Consider the following 16483-nt stretch of genomic DNA (forward strand, 5'->3'; position numbering starts at 1 on the left):
ACTGGAGACAGGGTTTTGCCATGTTGGCCAGGCTGGTCTTGAACTCCTGACCTCAAGGGATCTGCCCACCTCAGCCTCCCAAAGTGGTGGAATTACAGGCGTGAGCCACCGTGCACAGCAACATGACTGTGTTCTAATAAAACTCAAGTGAACTTGGAGGCCATCTCAGAATTCTGCCTACTGATAGCTCTCATCTGAAAAATTAAATCGGATAATCTAACAGTAGAACACTCCACACTTAGAAGATGAAATATGCTGTATTTGGCATGCTTCTTGCTTAGAGGATAGACATTTAAAACACAGTTCCTTAAAACACGAATTTTTTTTTGTTTTGTTTTGCTTTAACATTTATTTTAGGTTCAGGGGTACATGTGATGGTTTGTTACATAGGTAAACTCATGTCCCTGGGGTTTGTTGTACAGATTATTTCATCACCCAGGAATTAAACCCAGTACCCAATAGCTATCTTTTCTAATCCTGTCCCTCCTCCCACCCTCCACCATTGAGTAGACCCCAGTGTCTGTTGTTTCCTTCTTTGTGTTCATAGGTTCTCATCATTTAGCTCCCACTTTTAAATGAGAACATGCGGTATTTAGTTTTTTGTTTCTGCATTAGTTTGCTGAGGATAATAGCCTCCACCTCCATCCACATTCCCGCAAAAGACATGGTCTCGTTCTTTTTTATGGCTGTGCAGTATTCCATAGTGAGTATGTACCACATTTCTTTATCCAGTCTGTCATTGATGGGCATTTAGGTTGACTTTGCTATTGTGAATGTAAAAAATGTTTTTGTTAGTGTGAAGAGTGCTGCGATGAACATTCACGTGCATGTGTCTTTATGGTAGAATGATTTATATTCCTCTGAATATATACTCAGCAATGGGATTGCTGGGTTGAATGGCAGTTCTGCTTTTAGCTTTTTGAGGAATTGCCATACTGCTTTCCACAATGGTTGAACTAATTTATACTCCCATGAACAGTGTATAAGCATTCCCTTTTCTCTGCAACTTCACCAGCCTGTTATTTTTTTACTTTTTAATAATTGCCATTCTGACTGGGTGTGAGATGGTATCTCATTGTAGTTTTGATTTGCATTTCTCTAGTGATCAGTGATATTGAGCTTTTTTCATGTGCTGTTTGGCCACATGGATATCTTCTTTTGAAAAGTGTCTGTTAATGTTCTTTGCCCACTTTTAATGGGGCTCATAAACACAAAGTTAATGTGAAAGTCCTGAAGAATCCATTTTTTAGTTTCGCTCTTGTTGCCCAGGCTGGAGTGCAATGGCGCAGCCTCGGCTCACTGCCTCCCGGCTTCAAAGGATTCTCCTGCCTCAGTCTCCCAAGTGGCTGGTATTACAGGCATGCGCCCCCATGCCCCGATAATTTCGTATTTTTAGTAGAGACGGGGTTTCACCATGTTGGTTAGGCTGGTCTCGAACTCCTGACCTCAGGCGATACACCCTACTCGGTCTTCCAAAGTGCTGGGATTACAGGCATGAGCCACTGCGCCCAGCCTGGATTCTGGCTTTTACGCTGTGCTTCAAAGCATACTCCAAGATTATATTTAAAGATTATCTGATGGCTTATTCTAGTGCTCTCATGATTTTATTTCCCCTTTGCCCTTTCTAAAAATGTTAATTCATCTGGAATTTATCATGGTGAAACATGTAAGGCTTGGATACAACTTTCATTTTTTTCCCCAGAGGGCTACTCAGTTGCTCTGACATCATTTATTGAACAGACCCATTTTTTTCCATTGGTAAGTGGTGGCATTTTATCATATACTAAATTTCTTTTTGTATTTGAGTCAATTTCTGGATTTTGCATTTATAATTCATTGAGTTGCCTTGTCTATTCATATACCATACCCTTTTACTTGTTAGAGTTTTATACTATATTTTAATATCTGATACAACTAAGAAACACTTGTTTTTTATTTTCAGGATTTCTGAATATTCTTGCTCCTTTATTTTTCCATATTATAATGAGCTTGTATAGTTTTTACAAGTCCTTTTTTAAAATTGAGTGTTTTGCATTATAGATTGGGAATAACTGACATCTTTATATAGTTAAGTCTTTTTATCTAAAAATACATACATCCTTCCATTTGTTCAAGTTTTCTTCTGTGATCCTCAGTGGCATTTTAAAGTCTTTTCATATAGCTCTTGTTCACTTCTTAAGCCTAGGAATTTAACCTTTTTGTTCTAATATAAATAGGGCCCTTCTATTTTTAACCCAATGTTGTTTCAGCAATTCTTAAAAGCCAAAAAAACACATTTATTCTACCTTCATAAATGAACTCTCATAAATATATAAGTAGCAACAGGACTTGCAAGTTAATTCTGTCCTAAATATTTCATTGGTAGGAAGAAGACAAAAACCTTTCCCAAATTCATACAAGTAAAATGATATTAGGAATACATTAAAATGTCTCTTCTTAAGATTGTTTGTTTGTTTGTTTGTTTGTTTGTAGAGACAGGGGGTCTGGTCATGTTGCTCAGGCTGCTCTCAAACACCTGTCCTCAAGCAATTTCCCCACCTTGTCTTCCCAACGTGCTGGGATTAGAGGTGTGAGCCACTGCACCTAGCCTTACGATTGGTTCATGACTGACTTTTGAATCTTAAAATAGGATCCATATAATTTTCTCATTCTTACAAGTCACTCACTGTTCATATTTTGCCTATTTTGCGTACACATATTGTTTCTCAGGGTGCTCTATTAACTGTTTACCTTTCCCTAGGGGAAGGCTGGTAGCTTAGCTGTTCTGATTCTGTTTCACCTATATCTTAGGACACAAATGTTTCTAGGAAGTAGAGCTCCCAAATCAAGCAGAAGAGGCAGCTGATGCCTCCCCTTCTTCCCCACCTGCAGTTCCCATCATCATAACCTGGCAAAGCAGTCATAGCCTGGGAAAGCAGTACTTACAGAGGAAATTAAAGCTCTACTCAGAACTGAGAACATTTCCAAGGTCAGCTACAAAGAAGAAAAGTGGAAGCCCTTTTAGAAGACTCCCAGATTTGTAACCCGGGAGGATGCAGGATACAGGAGTGAGTTGTTCTGGGAGGGGAGCCTGGAGCTGGGAGAATACTGGTCTGTGTAGCCCTATGATGGAACAGCCTCATGAAATGAGTTTTCCTTCAGTGAGTGGCCATGTTGGAGGCTTGCATCTCATTCTTGGACCCGAGTTGCTTGGATCTGACTTTGGAAGAACAATTGATAGGGCCGGGAGGGATTAGAGGCTATAATCTTTTCCTAACACCCCAAAGCCCCCTTGCAGGCAAAAATTCTACTTGTAACACTTTCTTGGCTTAATTGGTAGCACCTATATTTATTGAAAGGCAATCAAGAGGCCTTCTGCATAACAATACAGTATTATTAATAATAATAAGTAGAAAGGCCAATGTATGTGTAGAACTAAGCCCTGTACTCATCCTTTACCTGGATTCCCTTTTTTTTTTTTTTTAATTTTTAATTTTTTTTTTTCTTGAGACAAAGTCTCAGGCTGCCCAAGCGAGAGTGCAGTGGTGTGAGCTTGGCTCACTGCAGCCTCCACCTCCCAGGTTCAAGTGATTCTCCTGCCTCAGCTTCCTGACTAGCTGGGATTACAGGCACCCACCACCACACCCAGCTAATTTTTGTATTTTTAGTAGAGACAGAGTTTCACCACCAGGCTGGTCTCAAACTCCTGACCTCAAGTGATCTGCTCGCCTTGGCCTCCCAAAGTGCTGGAATTAACAGGCGTTGGCCACCACACCTGGCCGGATTCCTTTATTTTAATCCTCACAGCAGCCCTATAAATTTAGTAGTATAATCATTTCAAATTGATAGATGAGGACACTCAGGTTTAGGGAAATTTAATAACCCGTTCATGGTCACATAGCAAAAGGCAGAGTCAGGATTTGAAAACAAGCGCCTGACTTTGATGGTCATGCTTTTTACCACCACTCTTATGAACATTCATGGTAAACCTAGATATTTTGAAATAAGGGTGAGCAAAGGGCTTAAAGTTGTTTTTATATATTAAATACTCTGTCCTATCATTTTACATATTAATATATTTGGTTTAAAATGTATGTTTTACTTATATTGACAGAGCTCATGTCTATGAGAGATATTGTAAACTCCATTCACAGGTATTTAATGCTTTTGCCTTTAAGTGAGTGATGTACTCATGTAGACACTGAAATACAAACAACCAATCAACTAGAATGTTTACTCTTCAGTGCTCCGAAGATTATTCTACTTGTGACTATAATTCTGTACTCAGTTTATAACATTCTTGCAGAGATGTCAGGATGTGTGTGTGCATGTGTGTTTATTATGAATAATATTATTTCCTTGTGGGTGTGAATTTCATCCTCTCTGTGATTCCTGTGCCCTAACCATATTGCTAGGCAACACCAAGCAACACGCATCCCACATTTTCCTATTTCCTTTTGATGTTTCACAAATGGACCTTTGCTTTTATCTGCAAGCAGAATAACACCAGTGGGTTTAGGATTTTGGCTTTTTAAGTAATCAGGTGTCCGGTGAGATCAAAGCTAAGTGACCATAACTATCAGAAACTGGCAGAAAAAAGGAAGAGCTGGCATGAAGCAAATGCACATATTTGTTTTAAGACTTTGGCCGATGATTCATTAGTGAAGTCTAATGTGATTTCTGCCATTCTGACTTTGTAGATGACATCAAGGACAGTGAGTAGGTGGGCTTCCTTCCAAGGACTTAAAGTCCTCCTAGGGCTTGGAGGGTAATTGCATATGAAATAGTCTTTCTGACACTAGAAATGTCGCACACATATCATTTTCCAGATGAAAATCAGATGCCCATCTCCTCTGTCAAAACAGAAACCAATATTTTCAGGTCAAGATCCAGAATCTGGAAGGTGTAATGCACAGACATCACATCACAAGCTAAAGTGCATTTACAGTTGTCCTGCCTTCTATGTGTAGGGAAAGGTCAGAGAGAGGCCTCAGTGGGCATGGAGAATGCCAGAAATGGGCCTACAGTGGACAAGGGCTCAGCACTTCATCACCACAAAAAAGATCATTTGGTTTTTCCCCATCCACTCAAGCCAAGCCACAGAGAACCACAGGAAGCAAGACTGACGAGTTTCCACACTGCTGACTGACAGTATTTGAGAAGTTGTGCTGCCCAAGTCAGAAAGCCCCATGATGGCACTCTAACACTCAACCTGTGAAAGTAAATATATTATAATACCTTACTCGCAGGCTTGGGGAAGAGAACATTTTGCCAGATGGGAGATGAAACAGAAATGGGGCCACTGATAAGACATGCACTTGTGGGAAAATATGATTGTATTAGTTATCGATGGCTGTGTGACAAGTCTCCTGCACCCCACCCCACCCCACAAAAAAACCCTGTTGTCAGTTTAAAATAATATTAAGCATTTACTACTTCACTCAGTTTCAACAGACCAGAAATGGAGGAGTGATGCAGCTTAGTGGTTCTGTCTCAGGATCTCTTATGAGGTTGCAGTCCAGATGTCAGCCATGGCTGCAGACATCTGAAGACTTGCCTGGGATTGGAGGAGCCATTTTCAACAGGGTTTACTCATGTAACTGGCAAGTCAGTGCTGGTGATTGGCAGGAGGACTCAGCTGCTCACCATGTGGCCCCCAAGCATCCTGGTAACATGGCAGCTGGTTTCCCCAGAGCAGACAAGCCAAGAGAGAACAAGGGAGAAGCCACAATATCTTTGACAGCCTAGTGTTGGAAGCCACGCTCCATCATTCCCACAATATCCTATGGGTTCTACAGGTGAGCCCTACTCAGTGTGGGAGGAAACTACCTAAAGGCATGAATACCAGGAGGGGAGAATCACCAAGGGCTCTCTTGAAGGCCGGCTACAATAATGATGGAAACATTTCTGTGCATTCATCACTGAGAAGAAATTCATGTATTGGTTGGGTGATGGATGGCACTCTGTCACGGGTCTCAATGCAAGCTGCAAGCCAGCGCCTGCATTGGAATCATCTGGGGCCACTTTTTAAAGCACTGGTTTCCCTGCGCCCTGCCCGGGATATTCTGATTAAGTCAAAGATGATGCCCTGGTTTGGGAATGACTGGATTAGATGATCTCTAAGGTCAAGTCCAACCTTAACAGTCTTCCTCAGACTTACATGATCATAGGTATTACCCAGAGAATTTATTAAAAATACAGATTTTTTAGGCCCCACCTCCAGCTTCATGAATCAGAACATCCAGGGATGGGCCTCAAAATCTGTGTATTTATTTATTTGTTTATTTAAGAGACAGAGTCTTGCCAGACTGGAGTGCAGTTACTGCAGCCTTGAATTCCTGGGCCCAGGTGATCCTGCCATCCTACCTTCCTAAATAACTGGGATTACAGGCATGTGTCACCACACCTGGCTCATTTTCAAAATTTTGTGGTTGTTGAGACGGAGTCTTGCTATGCTGCTCAAGCTGGTCTTGAACACTTGGACTCAAGTGATCCTCTCACCTTGGCCTCCCAAAGCACTGGGATTACGGGCATGAGCCACTGTGCCCAGCCTGTGATTTTGTTTAATTTTTAAATTTTTTGACCAGGTCATACATTTAAAATGATGGGAAATTCCAAAAGATATAAAAGAGTGTCATTATAAAGTCTCTTTCCCAACTTTGTTCTCTCAGTATCCCAATTCACGTACCTGGAGGTGCTCAATGTTGTTGGTTTCTTGTGTATTCTTATGAATATATAAGACATAGAAAGAATCACCTAGGGCTCTCTTGAAGGCCGGCTGCAATACTGATGGAAACATTTCTGTGCACACAACACTGAGAAGAAATTCACCTATCAGTTGGGTGATGGATGGCACTCTGTCACGGGTCTCAATTTCTTGTGTATTTTTTTTTAACTCAAGGCAAATCAAAAGGGTATGCAGTGAAAAACAAGTTTATTCCTGGTTCTGATCACCAGTTTTTTCCTTCAGATTCACTTTTACCAGTTTCCCGTGTGTCTCTTTAAGAGACAGGACGCTGTTAGTTTGTCAAGCGACTCAGGTGATTCTTATAATCTGGGGTTTGGGACACCCCAGTTCTGTAACGTAAGTTATAATAGAAGCTGAAACAGCTGGAAAACCTCACCTGGTTACACATGAGCTGCACGAAATGCATTAGATTCTATCTGGATGTCTTAGTTACATTTGTTCATGTAATCATTATTTACTAAATAATGATTGTTTACCAGGCCAAGTCATTATTTGCCAGGCCAAGGCAACCATGAGCAATGAACCCAGCTCACGGGAGCTTGCTGCCTAACACAGAAAACAGCTACCTCCATCTGTAGAGGTGCGTACAGGGCGCTGCGGAAGCTCCTTGGCACCAGAAGTGAGTGGACGCTTCTGGAAGGAAGGGATTTCCACAGAGGTAAAAATGGTGAGGAGGTGGGGCTCATTGGGCAAATGGAGATGACGACATTCCCGGTAGAGAGAAAAGGACAAATACAAAGTTCCCAGGTTTTGATCCGGTACGCTGCTCTCAGGCAACCAAAAAGTAGAGCGTTTTGGTGTTTGTGCACAGAAGAGGCTCAAGATAAAACGAGGTAAACTGAGGTCAAAGTAAGATAAGGAAAAAACACGATGGCTCTGAATATCAGATATTAAGTTTGGGAATGATATGATCAGCGTGGGGGGGGGGGGGAGGAAATTGATGTGGGTGTAAAAAAAAGACTAGAAGGGGGCTGGGCATGGTGGCTCATGCCTGTAGTCCCAGAACTTTGGAAGGCCAAGGTGGGAGGTTCACTTGAGCTCAGGAGTTCAAAACCAGCCTGGACAACATGGCAAGACCTCGTCTCTACTAAAAATACAAAAATTAGCGAGGCATTGTGGCGCACGCATGTAGTTCCAGCTACTCGGGAGGCGGGAAGATCCCTGGAGCCCTGGAGGCTGAGGCTGAAGTGACCAGTGTTTGCTGCACTGCACTCCAGGTTGGGTGACAGAGTGGGACCCTGTCTCAAAAAAAAAAAAAAAAAAAGAGAGAGACTAGAAAGAAGTGGTAACAACTTGGAGGTGGGAAGATAATTTAGGAAGTTGTTATCAAAATCCAAGAAAGAGACCAGAATAGCCTGGATTAGGTGGCCATTGTAGGGATGCACAGAACTGGAAACACTTTGAAGTTATTAAAGAGGTAAATTCACCTGGACTTGGTGATTGATTGAAAAGGGCTGCAACTGGGACATTCCCAAATTTCCAGCATGGGCAACCAGCTGCGTTTCAATAGGGAATACCTGCGAGAAAGTGCTCGGGGAGGAGGCACGTGGGAGGGTGAAGGGTAAGTCTAACATTCTGAGTTTGAGGAAGAGAAAATACGTGGGTAAATTAAAGTTTAGAGTCCAATGGAAAAATAAGAGCCTGTTTGTGATGGCCCACGGCAGGACAGGCATCTTCTAATTTCTCTTTAAACCTTAATTAGTTTTCATCTCTGTCCCCCATCCCCACACTCTCTTGCCCACCATAAAGCAGATTGGCACTGACAGTCTCTTCAACCTTCTCCACGGGTTGCAGTGGAAGGGATGAACGAAGGTCCTGCCCTCCAAGCAGCTGCATTCACAAAATTCCGAAGCTGGCCAATAGTGTATTTGGTTCTGTAAAAAGATAATTTTTTTTTTTTTTTTTTTCCCCTGAGGCAGGGTCTCACGATAGTGCCCAGGTTGCTCAAAGATAGTATTCCCAAGATGGTTATAAACAGTTTCATGTTTCCCAGAATCAAAAACCGGACTCTAAATTCACTTTCTTTATTGCTTTATTCTAGGTACTGATGAGACCTCTTTAGTATTACACTGGCAACTGACTGCACTGCGGATATGTTTGGAATAAGGTAAGCCTGCAGCCACGGTTTTTATGGCTTTTGGAGTTTTGGCCAGAATGAACAGAGCTTAAGCAAATTAGATATTTGAAAATACCTTTGTTTTGTTCCATGAGCAACCGCCAGAGGCCTTTTAAATTGTGATGGTGACTAACAAAATAAGATCTTTGCTATTGTGCAGAGAAATCTGAAGAATTTTATCCATTCTTTCGTTCTTGCTAAATGGTGCATTGTATGCTATCTGTGTGGTTTGGGTCTAGGACAGATTTCTCTCTGAACTTCACAGCATGGGTGGAAGAGAGTAATTTGGCCTTTCGTTTTCTCTGGCAGCCGGTGCCAGTCCATTTATATGGTATGTTCACAGGAGAGCTGACAAGTGTTGAGAGGTTTTATTTGATATGCATTTTTTTTTAAAGTAGAAAAAAATCCGTAAAAATAGGTACTTGTTAGCTAGTTTTCCTAGTTAGTCTTCAGATCATAACCAAATGTTTCATTAAGGAGTTCCACCTCAAATAGACGAGCTACATTGACTTATCTGGGCTGTGTTTAATATTCACAGTGTAACCATTCATGGCATGGGCAGTTTTTAATGATAGAAATGCAAACCCACATTATTTTTCTGTGTAACTTGTAAAAGCCGTGCCTTCTAAAATGGGGCTGCTTATGCTAATTTGTTATAGTTAGTGAATTGCAGGCAGCTCTGTGAATTTACTTTTCTTGGCAGTTCTAGAATATCCTGCCATAACACATACTGAAAAACTGTTTGACGGGTTATGAAAATCTGGATGTACTAAAGGTACATCTTGTGCAAACCATAAAATAAATACATGATTACATTTTTAAAAATCTGTTATCAGGTTAAGGAAGTTGTCATTATAACAACCCAAGGAGAATTAAACAGTTTTGAATGGATGATATACTTTTTCCATTTGTACATACTGTAAATGCTTTTAGTATCCAACCCTCGCTCTATTTTGCTGGTCTTTATGAAAAGACTGCCTACTGGAGGTAAACTGTATTTCATATAGGTCATATAGAACCTATCTTGGAAGTGGATAACACCTCATTGCAAAGGTTAATTAATATTCTCAGTAAAGCATAAAAATTGTCAGAATTATTTGATACAAAATATATTTTGAAATTTTTATTATTTTTAGTGAAGCCAGCAATGTTCTGTTACTTCAAGGATGTTGATTATGGGGTCTGTCAATATTAGTGTTGCCAGTGATGTGTGATTGCTTCATTCATGATAAATGAATTAAGTATGTAATTTGGTTCTATACTGTGTTAGCTATATACCAAACCAACTCCTTTGAAACGGTCTCTAATCTCAAGGAGCTTGTAATTTTAATAGATGTTAAGAAGACAAAGACAATTCATTTGTTCAACAAATATACTGCATAGTGAGAATTTACTATGTACAAGACAATTCATTACATTTCTTGGGGCATGGGGACTGTAACTATGGTGAATAGGAGAGATTTGGTTCCTGTCCTTGAATTCTACCAGAAGACAAACATGAAACAACAAATAACACAATTACTTAATAATTATGTGAAGTGTTCCAAAAGACACCTACAGGGTGGACTGAGGATGTATAATGAAGTGAAAGAGCAAACTTTTTAAAAGGGAACTCCTGAAGGTTAAATTGTGTTTGCGATGAACTGGAATAAAACGTTAATCATGTCAAAGAAAAAAAGATTTCTTGTTAAATACAAAGTAAATGAAGAGTCGAAAGATCGCTAAAAGAAATATGGTGTTGTTTGGTGAGAATCTTATACAGTCAGGAAAATATCCTTGCATGCACTGAAGACAACATCTTACCACTTGAAGGAATGATTTTTCATCCTAGGATAAAAGTAGGATTTTATATTCCACTTTAAGAGGAAAAATAGATAAGAAATGCAGATGGCCAATTAACTTCTTTAGTAGAACTTCATGCACGTGATAAAGAATGAAACTTTAACAAAAAAAACTTGAACACGTTTATATGCTCATAAAAACTTCAAATTGATTAAAATTCTTCAGTGACAAGGTTAGGGTCCTTGATCAGTGAATGTTCTCACATATTTCTAAGCAACATAGAAGGGTTATATTTGAGTAGAAGTATAAAGACAGAATTATACAAAGAAAGCCTAAATTGAGTAAGAAGTGTCAAGAATATGATTAATTTTTGTAACCTACTCTTTCAGTAATGAATTTCAACCAAACCTAATTAATCTTACATTTCTAGCAAAACATATGATTTTAGAGAATATGTCATTAAAGAGATACATAATCAGAAGTAAAATAAATATCATCTAGGCTTAGATTAGGGAACAATATTGGTTTTGATTTAATTTTGAACAGGTAATATGCATATTATTGAAAATTTAAAAATTGTTTCACAACCCTGTTCCCCATCTACCTAGTTCCCAACCACCCTAGACACACACAGCTGCACACCTGACGTTCTTTTCTTTTTTCTTTTTCTTTTCTTGAGGTAGGGTCTCACTCTGCTGCCCAGGCTGGAGTGCAGTAGCAGTATCACAGCTCACTGCAGCCTCAACCTCCCAGGCTCAAGTGATCCTTCCACCTCAGCCTACTGAGTAGCTGGAACTACAGGTGTACACCACCACGCGCAGCTAATTTTTATTTATTTATTTTTAAGGGACGAGGTCTTATTGTGTTGCCTAGGCTGATCTCAAACTCCTGGGCTCAAACCATCCTCCCCCAGGGTTGGCCTCTCTAAGTGCTGGGGTTATAGGTGTGAGCCACCTGGCCCTGATGTTATTATGTGTACATGTAAGCATAGTTTGTTTAGCACATACCAACAAATCTTTTATTCTCAGGTAGTATTGGGTTGATACAAATCTTAATACAGTGTTTCTTGTCTCTTTTTATGCAAAAGGTAGCATACTGCAGACACTGTTGTGCCGTTGCTTCCTCCCCACCCACTTAATATTATTTATTTCTTGGAGATCTTTCTAAATCAGTACGTGGACCCTTTCCCTTTCTCCTTATTTACAACTATATAGTATTCCACTATATGGAGCTACTATAATTTATTTAACTAGTCTCCAATTGATGAATATTTATGTTGTTTCCAATAAACATTTCTGTAGTGAATAATCTTATGTCGGGTCATTTCACAAATATATCCGTGGAAGTAGAATTGCTAGCCAAAGGAATAATTAGTAATTTTGGTAGATATTGCCAAAATGCCCTACATAAAGTTGATAGTAACTTAATGCATTTAACAGTAATACATAACAATATTTTCCATTTGATGTCATCAAACTTTTTTTGTGTGTGCGTGAACAAATGAAGAAAAATGGTATCTCATTTTTCCCATTGTTTTTCTCTCGTGCGATTTTCTGTTGGGCTCTTTGTGTTTTTCTTCTCAACTTAAGCTCTTTTGTATTAGGAAGATAAGACCTTTATTAGTAGCATGAATTACAAATATTTTTATCTCATCTTATTTGTCTTTGACTTGCTCAAGGTGACTTTTGCCACACAAATTTTATTTTTATGTACCTGAATTTACCAATATTTTCTTTTATGGCTTTTGGATTTGACTCATAATTTAAAAGGTCTACCATATTCAAGGTCATTAAGAAAGTATCCTGTTTTTCCCCTAGATCTTGGGTAGGTTTTGGTGTTTACCTTTACATTTTTTATTCATTTGAAATTTGGCCTGGTATAAGATAGGCTTAACCCTAGAATGCTGCCTAGGTAGCTCAGTATCAAATATTGAACTATCCCTGTTTTCATTCCACACTGATTTATAATGCAATTTTTATCTCACATGTATTTGGATCTATTTCTGAACTTTCTTTTTTTTTTAACATACATATTTTTACATGTTCCAACTCTTAGAAATGTTCCATTCTGTTTCTGTTTTTAGGCTCCTTTTAGGTACCTGCCGTGCTTAATTTTTTATTTTAAACATGGTTTTTCCTGTTAACAAAGTTTGCATTAGTTGCTTCCTTGAGCAACACCTTTAGAAATTTAAATGTGTTTGAAATGATGTGAAAATATTATTCATATCAGAGCTAATTCTGCAAAAGCTGAAATCTTGTGGGGGAAAAAAAAATCTATTTCAAGCGAAATCCCCTAAATCCCAGGGAACCTCCGTATACTCAGACCAGAAATATTTTTTGATTCTACATAATGTATTTTAAAGGGATAAATGGATCAACTGGGCAGAGAGTTGGAAGAAGGTGTTTTAGCTCTGCTTCTCAATCTCCCAGTGTGATCGCCGGGACACTTCACCGTAAGTTGCATTTATTGTAGGGCAGTTTTGTCACTTAAAAAAATATTTTTAATTGGAAACAGCAAGCTGGTTATATAATTGTAATTGCAGGATTATAATGAAAATATCAGGCCTGCAGGTTTTACATAATCACATGCAAAGTCATGTGCGAGAGTGGAAAAAGGGAAGAACAGAGATATGTCTGATTATTTACTCTCTGTGGGGTGTACACAGATAATTTCTGGTGCAATTTAATCTGGAAGATTATATAGCTGAGAATAAGAGATCAAATAGATATCCTTGAGACACCAGAATCTCATGAGTCAGTTGCAAACATCAGGCACGTAGCCTGCACTTGATACTGGATAACTTGCTCATGTTTTATTCCTGAGTTTCCTTAAGCAATGTCTGTTCGAAAAGCTTGAAATTAGTATTCGTTTAAACAGGGAAGCACTGGAACTAGCTGGCATTCTGTAAATGAAATCAATGTAACGGGAACTTTGAATCGTTTTTTCCTTGATTATTTTGCTAGGTTGTCACTATAAATGGCCAAATCCTAAATCAACTCTTTCACTCTTCCCAAGGAGGTCATCAGCACTAGCATTTTACAGTGTTTAATGAATTATTTTCCAAACATACATTAAGTTTGCCGTAAACAAGGGTATTTATAAGAATATCATGACTATTTGACATTTAGGTAAGAGTTATGTAGTACTCTAGAAAAAAGAGAAAGCAATTTTAGTACTATCAGAATCTGGAGCAGAACTTAGTCTTGGGTGGAGCTTACATATGAAATTGAAATTAAAAAAGAAATCCAAGTTACTCTCCAAGTTTTGGACAGGGTATTTTTATTCTTCAGAATATCGATCCTGAAATTAGAGTGAATACATCAAAAGTGCGTGTTTAATTTCTTCAGTGGAAACATAAACTCACCCCTTGGGGAAAAATATTACTAATTGTACATTGAATAGTTTTTGCCTATAAATAGCAACATGTATAAATGCAAATACATGAAGTCAAAATTAATTTTAAATACTTCCTCAGTAAATGTATAAGTCTTTATTAATAATCTAAAAGAAGGAAAAAAGGCATTACTGAAAAAATCTCCAATTTTTTTTAAAGTTTATTAATTGTGAGCATTGAGTTACTTTCTTGTATGACGTGATTGACCCATATGTGAATTTTTTCTAAGAATAAGGAAATGGGTGAATCAAAATTGGGACTAGAAGGTTGGATGATTTAAATGCTATGCTTATTTAAATGTTCTATTCTCTCAAAATAGTACATCTTTGGGCTTGCTTGCACAATAGTGAAACAACCTACTTGAGGTAACTCACAATAATCCCAATACTTTGGGAGGCCGAGGTGAGAAGATGACTGGATCCCAGGAGTTTGAGACCAGCCTGGGCAATATAGCAAGACCCCATTTCTCCCCCCACCCCCCAAAAAAAATCATTGGACTAAGGTGGAAGGAGACAGAGCAGCTGTAAAGTTGCTAGTATGAGGGACAAGAATTAATGTAATGGTGGGCAGCAGGTGATAATTCTGTGGCAAAGCAACAAAAGCAGGGATTACAATTTATTTCTGTTTATAACCATCAACGCCTAGTTTGGCTTTCATTGTTTGCTGATTTTGTTGCCTGGGCAGCATGAATCTCTCTGATTCCCTTTTAGTGGTTCTTCATGAAGCCTACATGTGAGAAATGAAAACTGAAAATACATTTTTTAAAAGGGAAAATAAAACTGGTATAAAATCAAATTACTCTGGCTCATGTATAATAAAATACAATTACATTAATCCTTTTCTAAGTATTTCATTCTAGGGTTTGTGGATTTTTTTTTTTTGTAATTAATGAATTTACTAAGCACTTTCTATACTTAAGGGAATGACTTTGTCTCTATTTTTTAGGCAAATTATTTTGTGTGGGTGACAAAATGTATGTTCCCTTGCATGTAATATTTAAGTGTGTATTAAATGTCTAATATGACTCAGGTCACAAAATTTCAGACACAACGACAACATGAACTGTCAGCTCAGGAAAGTTTGTTTGTTTGTGTTTGAGATGGAGTCTCACTCTGTCGCCCAGGGTGGAGTGTGATGGCATGATCTCAGTTCACTGCAACCTCCACCTCCCGGGTTCAAGCAATTCTCCTGCCTCAGCCTCCCAGGTAGCTGGGATTATAGGTGCCCACCACCACTCCTGGCTAATTTTTATATTTTTAGTAGAGACGAGGTTTCACCATGTTGGCCAGGCTGGTCTCGAACTCCTGACCTCAGGTGATGCGCCTGCCTTGACCTCCCAAAGTGCTGGGATTACAGGTGTGAGCCACCGTGCCTGGCCAAGAAAGTTTTTCTGAAAGAGACTAGTCAGTTTTTTTCTCTCCTTCTACATATTGCCTATATTTTTCCAGGAATCAGAGAATTGGATTATTCATGCTTAGATAGGGATAAAGGACAGGACTTACAGGATTCAGGAATTTTTTACTTAATCTCGGATGACTACTTAACATGTCACTGGGGGCATTTTGAAGGTGTGGGGTGTTTGTGTGTGTGTTTCACACCAATCTTTTTTTTTTTTCCCTAGAACTTTTCTTTCCTGAGTTAGTGGCTGAAGATGCCATAGAGGAAAGCAGAGGTGGTACAGAGAAAGGCTGGGATTAGGTCTGAACGACAAAGCAGTGGTTTCAGAGGATTCATTGCAGCCTCTGGATCTGGGGATGGGCCTTATAGGTGACAGCCTGTCTAGGGAAGCAATTGGAAAGTGCCATTCCTCTGATTCTTCTGTAGTTCACGAGCATGACGATTGGGTTTTCATGACATGTGTGAGATGTGCCACCCTCTGAACCTTGTGCCCACATTGGCACATTACCCATCTAACCTAAAAATAAAAAAAAAAAGTTGCTCCTCTCAGGTGTGAATGCAGTTGAAATCAGAAGGGAAATCAATATAGCAGAGAAATGACGAAACACCTTGGTTTTCCGGAGTAATGGGGTGAGGCGCACATGCTTTGAAGTCATGGTGAGATTCTTTCCTCTCTGAATATCTTACCTAACAGGCTCCCTGGATTCTTTTTCTGCTCTTTGGAATCTCATGGTTTATGTCTGAGATTTCTTCTTTCCAACCATTACTAAAAGCACAGAAACAGACATTCTTGACTGCTCATTTCTAGTAATCATCTTTTAAACGAGAGCCTCTCATGTTCAGAGTCCAGTCTCCTGCATACTACTCACATTTCTGCCTCAAATGTCCCTCCAAAGTCCAAGGTACAACTCTGAATTCTAGGAATTCTCCGACCCTTTGCTGTATTTCCAAAATGAACATTTGCCAGAATCAATTCTCAGGTCAGTCTCAATAAATAAATATATTCTAAAGCACCCTATGAAAACTGTTACACTATGGGAATCTTTCTTCTAGATCTGGATTTTCT

At 39.1% G+C, this 16483-nt stretch overlaps 1 non-coding gene across 1 annotated transcript; it reads left to right on the top strand.

Annotated features, from left to right (window-relative positions):
- Positions 1-15831: 15831 nt before the first annotated feature.
- Positions 15832-15935, top strand: LOC112619961. Its single transcript, XR_003118432.1, has one exon. It is a non-coding gene; the product is annotated as a small nucleolar RNA U13 (small nucleolar RNA).
- The last annotated feature ends 548 nt before the right edge of the window (positions 15936-16483 follow it).

This window comes from Theropithecus gelada, chromosome 2 (assembly GCF_003255815.1).
Source record: "Theropithecus gelada isolate Dixy chromosome 2, Tgel_1.0, whole genome shotgun sequence".
Lineage (NCBI taxonomy): Eukaryota > Metazoa > Chordata > Mammalia > Primates > Cercopithecidae > Theropithecus > Theropithecus gelada.